The following is a 14,783-nucleotide window of genomic DNA, read 5'->3' as shown; positions in this document are numbered from 1 at the left end:
TTATTGCTGTAAAATAAATGACCATAAATGTGATAGTTTATAACAACAAATTTATTAGCTCACATTACATAGATCTGAGGCCTGGCATAGCTTGACTGGGTCCTCTTTTGGGTATCACAGGCTGGAATCAAGAATCCAGGCATAGTACCTACAAAAAAAGCTTGGAGGAAGAATCTGCTTATAAGCTTACTTGGGTTGTTGGCAAAATCCATTTCCTTGCAGCTATAGATCTGTATATTTGTTTCTTTGCTGGCTTTTGGCCAAGGGCTGTCCTCAGCTACTGGAGGCCACCCACATTTTTGGATATGGCCCCCTCTGACTTCGAAGCAGCAATGGTATGTCAAGCTCTTCTCATCTTTCAAATTTATCTGACTTCCCTTCTGCTCTCAGCCAGGAAACCACCTAGAATATCCAGAATAATCACTTTCTTTTAATGTCAACTCATTAGTAACACTAATTACATCTGCAAATTCCCACTTCCTTGGGCAAGGAAATATATTCCTGGAAGTAAAACCAGGGGAAATTGATCATAGAGTCCACTACCACACTTCAGCTTTTGTGCAACTTGCTTTTTAAATGTTTTTGTTTTTTTACTTAGTGACATATCTTTGAAATCTTTCTGTAGAGGTAACATTTCTGTTTTTTCATGGCATCACTATATTTCTTCCATAGCATAGATATAGTGTAAAATATTTAGTTATTTCTTTCCCTGCTTGTGGAAATTTTAGTTAGAGAATGTTTAGGTAATAATATGATATGGGGCAATGTACTTAAAAACATTAGATTTCTGAAATCCAATTGCTTGAATCAATTAATGGTTCCACTGCTTTAGTTAGTGTGTGAACTAAATCAGCTATTTAACCTCTTTGGACTTTATATTTTGTTTATTTCTAGATAAATAATATTTCTTTGCAGGGCTAATGAGGGATTAAGTAAAATAATAGAGATAAAATGCTTATCCTAACATAAAATGGGAAGCAATGTAAGTCACTACTATGCTGTATAACCATGAGTATTTCTAGGCTGTAATTTCCTAGAAGTGGGATTTGAATCAAAGACAAATACACTTAACTTAGAAAAATAAAACCAAATTACTTCATGATAAATACATCCCAGAAAAGAAAAAAACACTTCTGATTTGACCCTCTAATACTACATTAAGCACTTTTTACTTAAGGATTTATTGTTTATGATATGCATCGTACCTGCTAAGTATTGTGGAATACATTCATGAACAGAACAAGCATGGTTCTTGCTCATTGAATTTACAATTTATCAATTTGTCAGATAAGCAAACAAATTCTAATTATAAATTTTGATTAGTGCTATATAAAAAGGAACAGAGATCAAGGAAGCATATTACAGCGAACCAGAGAGTCATTATCCTCGAGATAATGTTAATTTGGACTAAGAAATTAAGAGTAGAAGAAAGATGTGATGAGTTTCCTTCTCAAAGGAGATAAAAAGGTCAAGGCTTCCTATTAAATTGAATATGAATGTAATAATATCATCATCATCATAGATTTGAAAGGAGATTATCAAAATAACTAGGTTTTTACCTTGTAAAACTATGTAGTTTGTAGCTCCAATCATTGAGATAAATCAAGTTAGAACAAGTTCAATTTGTGAGGAGAAAATCATGCTTTTAAACATAGGCATGTTGCATTTAAGGAGAATTTGAAGTACCCAAGGGGAGATCTCAAATATACAGTAAAATATACAGAACTCAGAAGAGGTTTAGGGTACAGGTAAATATTTTGGAGTCTTGGTTTTGAAGACTTAATTAAAGCCATAGGATGGATGATATCATGTAGCTCTTTGAAGACTAGACCTGAACCATTTAATACAGGAACCACTGAGTGCATGAGGGGTATGTAGCACTTGAAAGATAGCTGGTATGAACCTGAAATTATACCAGATTTCTAAAACTTAGTAGGAAACAAATTATATAAAATATCTCACTGGTAATTGTTTATATTGATTGCATGTAGAGATGATAATATTTTGGATGTACTGAGTCATAAAATCTCCTCTGATTCTTTTTACATTTTTGTTGTAGCTACCAAAACATTTAAAATGATAGATATACTATTTGTGACTCAAATTATACTTCTATTGGATAATGGTGGTATAGTGACAAAAAGAATGCCTGTATTTGAGTTTGAAAAAATCAAATAGGTATTTAATGTAGAGAAGGCTTAGCTGCAAAGATATTATGAAAGAGTGATCAGAGTAATAAGAGAAAAAGAGTACTTACCAAAAAACAAAGAAAATAGTACATCTTGAGAGAAAATGTTGTCCTTTATTGAGTATTGCTCAGAGATTAAGATATAACTTGAAAACTATTCATTGGATTTAGGACGAGGGATTTTTATGAAGGTAGCAACATTATTTTGCTGTGTGAAGATAAGGTGAAGTCTGAATGAATACAATGTAAAGATTTGGAGGTTAGGAAGGCATACAAATCTTAGAAATTTGGTTATAAAGGGGAAGTGTGATGAAAATATCTGCTTTAATACAAAAAGGCATGAGAGTCTCTCGTTCCATCCATGCTGCTGCAAATGGCATTATTTGGTTCTTTCGTATGGCTGAGTAGTATTCCCTTGTGCATATATACCATATCTTCTTAATCCATTCATCTATCAATAGACATTTAGGTGTTTCCATGTCTATAGCACTGTAAACTATATCTAGTTGTTTATGATGGAGGATAATGTGAGAAAAAGAATGTATATATGTATGTGTGACTGGTCACTTTGCTGTATAGTAGAAAACTGATAGAACACTGTAAACCAACTATAGTGGAAAAAATAAAAATCATTAAAAAAAATAAAATCCAAGAGAGTGATACATAAAAGAAGGAAAGTTTCAAGGTGCAGAAGAAAGTATAAATATGGATAGTATATGGATTATGTGAAGTAGAGTAAAAGAGACTTCCTACCAGAGCACTCTTCACATTTTTAAAACTACATGTTTATTTATCTGTGTTATCATTAGACTGTAGCTCCAAGAAGATATCTTGGATATAAATATCCAGGAAGATATCTCCCTTGTCTAATTCTCAGTGCATACTACATGTAGGTGTTTCAAGGTGTATTCACTTCTTCAAGGTATATTTACTATTTGAAGAAATCCGTAGTGTTGAATATATGTAAATTTGCTATGTAGGTGCTATAAGTATAAATTATCTATGATATTTACATTCTATCTGTAGACCCTGTGGATGCCTAGAACCCATTGAAGTGGGAAGCTGAGTAGATACATTAACACCAGGGTAGGAAGTGTCATAAGGTCAATGAAAAAGAAATAAAACCCAAGCTGCCTTCCCTCTGCACTCCTTCAAGTCTAGGCACTTGGTATTAGTGGGTTTCTTGATATCCACATGGCTTTATTCTAAGTCCTAGCTAGGTTAAATCATTTTGTAACTTTCCTTTTTAATACTTTCTCCTAGTCAAGCTGCTGCTAGTTGAAATCATATATACGCCAAAACTGTCAGCCAGGATCTAGGTACCTATAAATCTAAATGAATATGAAAAGAATTTACTGTTTGGGAGTGACTTAATGATATTTTCTCTGTTGGTCTTAGTTAGACATAATGGAAACATACAAAATCCAGGAACTGTGTTGTCTGAATGGCGGTCTCAATTTTTATCAATCAGTATATTCATTGTTTTATAGAAAATTGATTTGAAGAAAATATGAGAAAGTTTGAGGTGCTATTTTGAATATATAATATTTAATGAGGACTTAAATTTTATGTAAGGTGATATGAGCATTTTAGAGTAATAATTCATTTCTTCCCGAGACCAGTTTTGGAGGTAGATACTGTCATCATTGTCGTTATCAGCATCATCAGCATCTTCATGCCCTGAATAAGAAAGGAAAGACACAGAAACTTGAAGCAACTGACCTAAAGTTACACAGCTAGGAAGTGCTTAAATTGGGATTTGAGCCCAGATACTATGACTGGAGCTCCTTAACTTGTATCTACTATGTTATTCAGATTTGCTAAAGCCAGATGGAAATAAGTTCTTAGTAATTATACTCACATAATAACGGGGACTCCAGGAATCTATGAAGTCAGGTTGAAGTCATTAAAATGTTCTTTTAAACTATAAAGGAAAGAAAGGAGGGTGGATGGAACATTTCCTGGCCTTAAATACCTTTCCAATATGCAGCTTTGTCTATAAGTTAAACATCCATTTGTCTCAGAGTCCTCTCTGTAAAATCAGTTGGTTGGACTAAGTCATTTGGAACCATAAAATGATGGAATTCTTGAATATCCTTGGAATATTCCAATTAATAATTTCATGTTTAAAGTAATCACCTTAGCAAGTAGGCTACTAGATAGTAAACGATGAATATGTAAGTGGAAAACGACACTATCTCACATTTGCAGTGAAATCTTTATGGGAGAAATCTCTTTAATTTTCCTTTTAAAACATTTTTAGCAAGGATGATGGATGACTAATTAGATGTTAATTGTTCATATCTACTGATTAGGAAACTTAGGATAGCTTTTTAGAGCATTGATTTAATAAGGAATGACACTTGAATCTTACCCATAATTAGCTTATTACATTTGGCTGCTGTTTGAATCTATGCTATGGGAATGATTTAAGGAGATTAATCTTTTTCAAGGACCAAGTAAGCATGGATACATTACCCTAGAACACCTTCCAAACTTACTGAAACAATGATGACACAAATTCTGTACGATATCTTGATATGTTTGTTAGGTTAAAGGCAGAAACAAGAAATCTGGCTTTTAAGTAGATCACAATCTCTCAATATCAATTATTAACAGGTTGCAAAGCTAACTGCCTTATGCCTCTTTTAATGGGGAAATTTTCACGGTATTGAACAATGGAAAATCCATTTTTCAGTGTATACATCAAAAAAGAAGCTGTTCTGTTCTCTGCCAAAACTTGTTGGATGTAAAGCCTCCTTTCATCTCAGATTGACAGAAAACTGCCAACAGCAGAGGAAAGAATAAAGTGAGAGTGCTCAGCTTAGATAAAGAAAACTGTAAATGTATTTTTAAAAATGATTTAACAAATACTTGTGTGCCTAATATCCAGATTAAGAAGTGGAACATTGTGAGCAGAATTAAGGTCTCAGCATTGCCTTAAATTGGAATATATTCTTCTCAGGCACATCTTTATATTTACACTGCATATTTGCATATATGCATGTTACTTTATTGTTAGAATTTGATGGAGCTTAATACATGACTTTTTTTCCTTTGCTTGAATTCAGAGCCAATTGAAACATAGACCAAGAAGTCAGTTTGGAGTTCCCGTCATGGCACAGTGGATAACAAATCTGACTAGGAACCATGAGGTTGCAAGTTCGATCCCTAGCCTTGCTCAGTGGGTTAAGGCTCCCGCGTTGCTGTGAGCTGTGGTGTAGGTCGCAGACGCATCTCAGATGCAGCTTTACTGTGGCTTTGGTGTAGGCCGGCGGCTATGGCTCCGACTCAACCCCTAGCCTGGGAACCTCCATGTGCCAAGGGAGCGGCCCTAGAAAAGGCAAAAAGACAAAAAAAACAAAAAAACAAAAAAACAAGAAGTCAAGTTAACTTACAGAGATCCCTTGATATCTGACCAAGAGGATGAGACTTAGTTGTTCACCAATAATGAACTTTTGAGTTCTGACCTATAGAATGAGTAATCTACTCATTGCCTGGAAGGCCAGAATAATTGCAGACCTTGCTATTTAGAAGTAAATAGTGCTGCCCACAGGGGCAAATCAGATCTATGAGATCTGCTAACAGGGGCAAATCAGATCTATGAGATCTGCTAACTCCCAAGGAGGAGGAGTCTGGGAAAGAATATCTACAGAGAGCAAGGAAAGAACACAGGAATCACCAGGGAATTCCTTTGTCCATAATTAGCAAGGGTTTTCACCACCTGTTTTCAGGAAGGAGGAAAGGAGAGGTAATTTCACAGTCCCACTGCATTATAAACATTAGTTATTGCATACATTTATGTATAACTTAAAGTTCTAGTAAATTAGGCAAAATTTCATTTCAGGTTATAGGTGTAATCATTTTTCTTTCCCATCTTCAGGAAATTTTAAGCTAAAAAATCTCTTACAAATAGTGTTCCATGACTGGATCAATGAAGTGAGTGGACACTGTTTGGGTAGGAATAAGATTCTTCAAAGTTGGAAAAGGCAAGTGTGTAGGACTGCTCACAAAATTTTGTCCTATGTATTTAATTTTGCCTTACTCTTCTACATGTTCTGGCTGGATAACTCGGAGTCAAGCATAATTAATCCTTGCAACAAAAGCAATTACACAAACCTAAAAACTAAATAATGTCTTTGAAAGCATAAATTTGTACATTAATTCAAAATAAGAACCTATACATTTATACAGATAGATGAATTGTGCATTAATTCAAAGCAAGAAGGCATATATATGTCCCCAACTAACCACCCCACGTATAGCTTTTGAATATTTTTAATACCTTAAATACCTGGTTGTGTACAGTTTCCATTATAAAATATTGCCTCCTTAAAATTTTTTTCCAATGGAATGATTTGGATACTTTTTAAATTAATACTTATTTTACTTATACTGAGCCATCCTGAAATTTGATTGTGATTTTTACTGAGACTGAGTTGAGTAATTGTCATCTAATATGAGAAAAGTATGTTTGTATAAATCAGGAATGTATGGCTTACTACCATACAAAAGGATACAATATATACTATAGTATTTACAAATATCACATTTAGGGATGTGGTTGTATCCGGATATATTAGAACGAATAGTATAATTTATTCTTAAGATTCTTTATATACCCATATAATACTGGGAATGTATAATTTATTTCTTATTCCTCCTGATGACTTTATAACAGCCTACTGCCACCTACTGGGTTCTACTCAGAACTGTCAGATAATCACCAAATTAAACTAAGTTTTTAAGTTTAGAATCTGATAGCTTGATATGAGGTTTCACTGGATTTAATCTTTCTTTACATTATAGATTCTGAAATTATTTAATGGAAAATCAGTTTAGTTCCTATTTAGTATAAATTATTATTTTATCTTATAGGAAAATTAGAATTCATAGCTCACCACTGGATTACCTTGCATATCATCACAATAATTCTTGTATTAACTATTTTTTAAACTTGTTTTATTTAAAACTTAGATTTCAAAATTTAATATTCTTCTCTATTTTAAATTACTTTTATTATGGTTACTTCCCCTATTTAAAGTGAGAGGTAAGATCTTAAATTCGCCCATATCTCCAACAATTCTTCATAACTAATGAAGTTGCAATAATAATATATAATTTTACTTCATTAAAAAATTAGAATAGTTTTAAATAGAATTTCTTATTTTTTTGCATATTAAAAATAAATCATTCATTAGACACAAATTATGTTTCTAATCAAATTAATGCTGATAGAGTTTAAAGTAGGTGTTACTTTGTTTTTAAATTAGGATCAGAAGTCTGATTAGGTTATATATAGGAATGTAATGTATTTGTTGATTTTAGCTATATTAGATAACATAGTAATATTTGTTACTACTCACATGTGTTTTTTTTAAAGCACTTCCTTCTATCTCTTTTCATAAGTAATATCTAACATAAAGAAATGTTCTCCAAAATCATTAATAGTTCTGGAGCTGGTTTTTAAATAAACAGAAATATTGAAATTATTGCCAGCAGGGTATCCTGATATTATTCATAGTCAAATTCAAAAGCATAATGGAGCCCCCAGTATAATGAACTATGGTATAGACAACGACTTCAAAAATAGGTTTTATAATATTTTCCCAAATGAAAATGCATTTTTTTATAGCTGTATTAGAATACTCTCCTCAAGTTGCAAAGAAGCCACGTCTAATTGGTAGGAACAAAAGTGAGGACAGTAATAGAATAAAAATAAAGACTAAATTTATAGCCATATTCGTTTGAATATTTAGGTTATTTCAGGTACTATTAATGATACCATATATGACTTGTATGGCAAAATATGGGTAACAAAGTGTTATCACCATAAAGAACTTCTTTTGCAGAAGTCTTTGAATCATCATTCATTCTTCCATGTCTCATTAACTCCTCATGTAATCATTTACCAAGAATGTGTTGCCTCCTACTTTCTACACTTTCCTTTTCTCCTTATTACCAGCTCTTTTCTCATATTACTACTGGTATTGCAGTAACTTTTTTATTGATCTCCAGTCCTCTTTCTATTTCTCCAGTTCATTTTCCTCACTGCCCAAAGCTAAAGTTGAAGAAAGAAAGGGGAAAGAGTCAGGATTGAAATTTTGTCATTTGCCAAGTACTTTTCTCTGAGCACTGCACCCAACTTTATTCCACACTCATGAGATAGACTAGTTAGAATCTGAAGGGCATGGAACTGAATATTGAAGAATTTCCATAGCTAGTCTATGTTCACATAGTTAATGTGAGAAGGAGAATCTATTCCCAGTTTCACATTCCAGGTATCCCAAACTAGACAGATGAGAAAGCTCTCTAAAGGTTAAACATTGCTGTATTTCAATATCACTTTATACTTTAGTAATAACAATTATTTATACAGCTAACCCTTAAGTTACTCAAGGGTTAGGGGCTATAACCCTCCTTGCAGTCAAAAATTGATAAATAACTTATAGTTGGTTTTCCCTATCTGTTGTTCCTCCAAATCTGACCAAGATACTGCATCCACACATCAACTGAAGATCATGTAGTACTATGTATATACTGTTGAACAAAATCCACCTGTAAGTAGACCTGTGTAGTTCAACCTGTGTTGTTCAAGGGTCAACTTTACTTATACAAGACTTTCATCTTTCCGAGCATTCTTTTTTTTTGTCTTTTTTTTTGTCTTTTTTCTATTTCTTTGGGCCGCTCCCGCGGCATATGGAGGTTCCCAGGCTAGGGGTTGAATTGGAGCTACAGCTGCTGGCCTACGCCAGAGCCACAGCAACATGGGATCCGAGCCGTGTCTGCAACCTACACCACAGCTCACGGCAACGCCGGATCGTTAACCTGCTGAGCAAGGGCAGGGACCGAACCTGCAACCTCATGGTTCCTAGTCGGATTCATTAACCACTGCGCCACGACGGGAACTCCTCTTTTTAATTCTTAAAGAATATTTAATCTTAAGGATAAGCCTACCAGTAAATACTACTAATACTCCCTTTTTCTTGATGAGAAAATAGGCATAGAAAGCTAAATAGTATGACCGATATTATAAAATAAAGATAGGGTAGGGCAGGAATTCGAACCCACGCCTTTAACCTACAGAGTCCATGTTTTTAACCACAGCACAAGATCTGGTTGTCGCTTTGAACATATTTTTTTTATTTGAAATGAAACTCGATTGTGTACTGAGAGATTTTATGTGTTAAATGTAAAATAGAAATAAAAATTATATCAGTGATACATATGAACTTACCTATGAAACAGAAATAGACTTATAGAGAACAGATTTGTGGTTGCCAAGTGGGAGGAGGGATAGATTGGGAGTTGGGATTAGCAGATGCAAACTTTTATATAGGATGGATAAACAACAAGGTCTTACTCTATTGCACAGAGACTGTATTCAATATTCTTGTAATGAACCATAATGAAAATGAATATGGAAAAGAATGTGTATTGTTGCTGGAGGACAGCTCCGGTGGCCAGGGAGTGTACACTTTCCCGAAGAAGAGGGGTGGACGTCGGCTTTTGCAACGGAGACAGCCTCTTTGTCCCTTCTTTCAGGGCGCTGGACTGCTCAAACTTTATTGGCAACAGTGATTGATTATATAGACAGTTTTTCACTACAGATTACATCCCAGTGTTAAAAGTTCATTGGTTAACTATTACATGGTATAGCAGCTATGCATCCTGTTTTAAGATCTCTATCTTAACTAAACTTAGTGAGTACTTTGAAGAGGCCATAGACACAAGAACTTGGCATTCACAAACCTTGTTTGTAGACTGGTGCTTATCTTCAAAGCATTATGGCAGGGAGATAGTGTAAGTAAATATAAACCAACTTAACTAAACTAGCTATCACTTAAAAGCTTTTAAAATCAAGGACAAATCTCACAGCTAGGTTTTTTGGATAATATATGTCTAACTTTTATGAACCTCATTAAGATCCTAACTCTAACGTTTACTATATAGCTAGTTAATAGACACTATGTTTTAACTAATTTGGATGAAAATAGGGGAAAGTCCTTCAGGATGAAATTCTTATTATTGTTGTAACTTTGTTAAACCACAAATCACCACAGGAAAATAGGAATGGAAAATAAGAACAATAAGTAAATAATCAGGAAAGACTGAGGAAAACTGAATAACAAATGAAACAGCAGGAAAGACTAGGTCACCAGAGAAACAATCCATGTTCTCCAGCGCAAACATGGAACTTTTTTTCCCAGGAAAGCCTCAATTCTTCACCATCAACATCAAAATGAGAGCTGTGTAACCTGAGGCCTGCCCTTGGCTTGTACCATGTGGGCAGGCTTTCATCCTGACCAGAGGCCCACCTTGGGCATGCACCATTCAGGTGAGCTTTTATCCTGACCAGAAGCCCACCTTTGGCTTGTACCATTCAGGTGAGCTCCCTTCCTTGGTTAGGAACCTGCCTTCAGGTTTTTTTTTTGCCATCAGGCAAGGTCCTTGTTTTGAGTCCCTGCATTTTCTCGGCTCCCTGCTGTGTATGTATATAAAATAGAAGTACTTTACTGTACTGCAGAAATTAACACAGCATTGTAAATCAACTAAACTTCAATAAATTTTAAAAATGATATGGAGATCTTATAATTAAAGATCAAATAGGGAAATAAATTTTACCAGTTATCTACTTAAGAACTATGGAAACTTGAGAGGACCGAGCCCTTTTTGAATCTCTCTACAAGATGGAATTAGGATAAAGAAAAGCTTTGAAAATATAGAGGTAAAAGGTGACTCAGGGACTAACAAAATGTGTCATGCTTAAGAAAATGGAAAACAATCATGGAATAAAAATTAAGTTAATGTTTGTAGGAACTGATCATTTTTCCTGGTATGAAAAGTCTTAATCATAAAAATATTGTTTAAACCTTACCCATGTTGACAAATCATAAAACTTCACAGTGTTTTATGGCTTTTTAAACTTATCTGAAGATTAGTATCATTTATAATCTAGTCTGCAATAAACTGAATATTTGTGTTCCTCAACATTCTTATGTCGAAACCCTAATCCCCAGTTTCATGGTATTTGATGTGGAGCCTTTGGAAGGTGATTGGTTTATGACTGTGGATCCTTTCACAATGGGACTAGTACCCTTATAAGAAAAGAGCTTGTTTCCTTTCTCTCTCCACTATGTGAGGACATATACCAGGAAGAGGACCCCATTAGAAACTGAGATAGACTACACCTTGATCTTGGGCTTCCCAGCTTCCAAAATTGTGAGAAATAAATCTTGTTGTTTAAGCCACCAAGTCAATGATGTCTTTGTTTTAGCAGTTCTGAATAAGATAGTCTTCTAGGGAATTTCCACTGTGGCTCAGTCGGTTACGAACCCGACTAGTATTCATGAGGACGCAGGTTCAATCCCAGCCCCTCTCAGTGGGTTAAGGATCTGGCATTGCCTTGAGCTATGGTGTAGCTTGCAGACGTGACTTGGATCTGGTGTTGTTGTGTCTGTGGCTGGCGGCTGCAGGTCCAATTCAACCCCTAAGCTGGGAACTTCCATATGCTGCAGGTGCAGCCCTAAAAAGCAGGAGAGGAAAAAAAAAAAAGATATAGTTTTCTAGTCAAGCAAACTCTGACCTAAGCAAGGAGACTGTTGGCGTTGCCAAAATTTTGGTTTACCTCAGGTTATGTGTTGAATTATGTCTTCCAAAATGATATATTGACATTTAACCCCCAGTACCTCAGAATGTGACCTGTGTCATTGAAGACATAGTAGCTAAGATGAGGTCACACTCGAGTAGGCAGGGCCCTTAATCCAACATGATTTTGTCATTATAAAAAAGAGGAGAGAAATATCAGAGAGTCGGCAGCCCAGGGAGGACACAGACTTGCATAGGGAGGACCCTCTGTGACAGCAGAGGCAGAGACTGGAGTGATGCCGTTGCAGGTGAAGAACACCAAGGATTGATGGCCACCACTAGAAGCTAGAAGCAGGCAAGAAAGAATTCTACTCGGACTTCCCGAGGAAGCATGGCTTTGGTGATGGCCTGATTTCAGAACTGTGAGAGTCTTAAGTTTCTGTTACATTAAGCCACCAAAAAGTGACTCTCCGTTAGGGCAGTCTGAAGAAACCATTATATTCAATATCATCCCACACTCATAGAGAAAGCGGCTCTTGATCCATGCCAGCCATCCAGGCTTAGCATCTCTTCCACCTGTGGGTTTTCTATTTCTGTCCCTTACAGACATATGCCACTGCCCAGAATGGTCATATTCAGAACAGGAAAAGCCCCTTTTGAAAACATGTGACATGTTCCAGCTCATAAAAGATATGTCATTTTCTGTCCTGAAAAAACCTGCCACGTGATTCCACTTTGCAATTCTCTTTCCTTTCTCCACCCAAAAGGCCAAAGAGATGCACCTACTCCAATTGGAATGTTAGCCACAAAGCTACAAATTACAGCAACTCTCTCTCTCTTTCTTTCTCCCTGATTAAATCAATTAATAGAGAAATGATCTGTCAAAAAGGAAAGACCTCACTAACTGTGTAGCTTCCTAGCCAGTCTGATAACTATATGCTTCTCAGAACTGGCACAGACAGTGGTATTATAACTATCACAAACACATCTATGTCCTGAGTCAGTTTGGAATAGCAGACTTCCACTTAACCCCCACTCACAACTAAAACTATCCTGATGAGCTGAGAACTCATAAAGAGCCCCTGGTTCTATCAAACCATAGTATTGTATTCTTAGCTTTCCTTTTCTTTTTTCATGAACTCTCTAGGAATATAATTTAATGTCTTCTTATTTCCCGATATTTTCCTGTCTCTTGAGAGTTCTCTTTCCCAAAGATTGGACTAGAAGAAAATAAATCTTGACTATTCTGTACCTTTATTGCTAAAGTCATTTTTTCCTTGATTTTAGGAAATAGGTGAAATATATTACTGTTATTGTCATGGGCAGATTGCCAAAATTTTAGAATGCATATATGATTGAAATATTTATTGAAATATAAATAATGTAGAAATATTGTTTCTATTCCTCTCTTCCTATCAGTCTTGTGGAATCTCAAAAATCATACTATTACCAATTACTCCAGGATTATGAGCTTATTCATCTGTATTCTTCTAGAGTGAGAAACCCCTTTCATGTCACTTTTTATCTGTAGATAATGTATCTATTAAATTATAGTGAAACTATGAATATTAAATTTAAGTTCAACATTCTTAAGAGCGTAATTTTCCTTTCAGAAGAATTCTTTACTCTAGACAATATTTTGGGTGTTCAACCCCTTCAGAATTAAGAATAAAATGAAATTAGATCACTCAGTCCAGAAGCAAAATAAATCATTTTCAAATAATCTTTAAAATATAAATATCCATATTATCAAGATTTTACAATTCATTTTTATACTGATATTTTTCTAATTGCATGGCAAAATATTGCTAAATTTTATAAAATAGTGACTTTATATTCAGCAGGCAAAATTAGTATATGTCATTAAAAACCATAAAATGTAAGTGGATTTTTTTTTTATAAATTATAGTTCTTTTGAATAACTAGTCATTTGTACCATTTTATTTTATATTGGCTGCACCCACAGCATGCAGAAGTTCCTAGGCCAGGATTCAAACCCTAGCCACAGCAGTGATAACACTGAATCCTTAATCACTAGGCCACCACAGAACGCTCATAATATTTTAAAACTAAATTTTCAGGGGAGTTCCCCTCTTGACTCAGTGGAAACGAATCTGACTAGCAGGCATGAGGACGCAGGTTCGATCCCTGGCCTCACTCAGTGGGTTAAAGGATCCAGCGTTGCCATGAGCTGTGATGTAGGCTGCAGCCATGGCCTGGGTCTGGCATTGCTATTGTTGTGGCCGTGGCATAGGCCAATGGCTACAGCTCCTGATTCAACCCCTAGCCTGGGAACCTCCGTATGCCACTGGTATGCCCATAAAATGACAAAACAAAACAAAAACCCTAAATTTTCAGTAGATTTTGATTGATTGATTTAGGATACTTATTGAATAAATGTATGTTCAACATGAATCCATCAATACAATTAGCATATTAATCTTTAGTGGAATAACATCCTCAAATTCAGCACCATATGTTTTCTGGGTTGCTGTATTCATAGAATTAAAAATAAATGAGAGATAAAAAGATAACCCTTAATGAAAATAGCATTAATTGCTAAAATATTTATATAATTATTCCTCATTGTATCCAATAAATGAATATAAGTAAAGGGTTTTAATGATGATTAACGGAGGCCAGAGGCCAGTGCAGCTGAATTCTAAACATGGATCTGTAAACCATCTTTAAAATAGTGGTGAATGTGAAAATTTGTTTAAAAATCTTAGGTTATGATTCAGGATTAAGCCAAGAAAAATCATCAAGATTAACATATTGAGGAGTTCCCATTATGGCTCAGTGGTTAAAGAATCTGACTAGCATCCATGAGAACACAGGTAAAATCCCTGGCCTTGCTCAGTGGGTTAAGGATCTGGCGTTGCCATGAGCTGTGGTGTAGGTCACAGACACAGCTCAGATCCTGCGTTGTTGTGGCTGTGGCATAGGCCAGCAGCTATAGCTCCGATTTGACCCCTAGCCTGGGAACCTCCATGTGCCACAGGTGCAG

The sequence above is a fragment of the Phacochoerus africanus genome, chromosome 1, assembly GCF_016906955.1.
Source record: "Phacochoerus africanus isolate WHEZ1 chromosome 1, ROS_Pafr_v1, whole genome shotgun sequence".
NCBI lineage: Eukaryota > Metazoa > Chordata > Mammalia > Artiodactyla > Suidae > Phacochoerus > Phacochoerus africanus.
The sequence above is the reverse complement of the archived record's forward strand: the minus strand, read 5'-3'. Positions refer to the sequence as shown.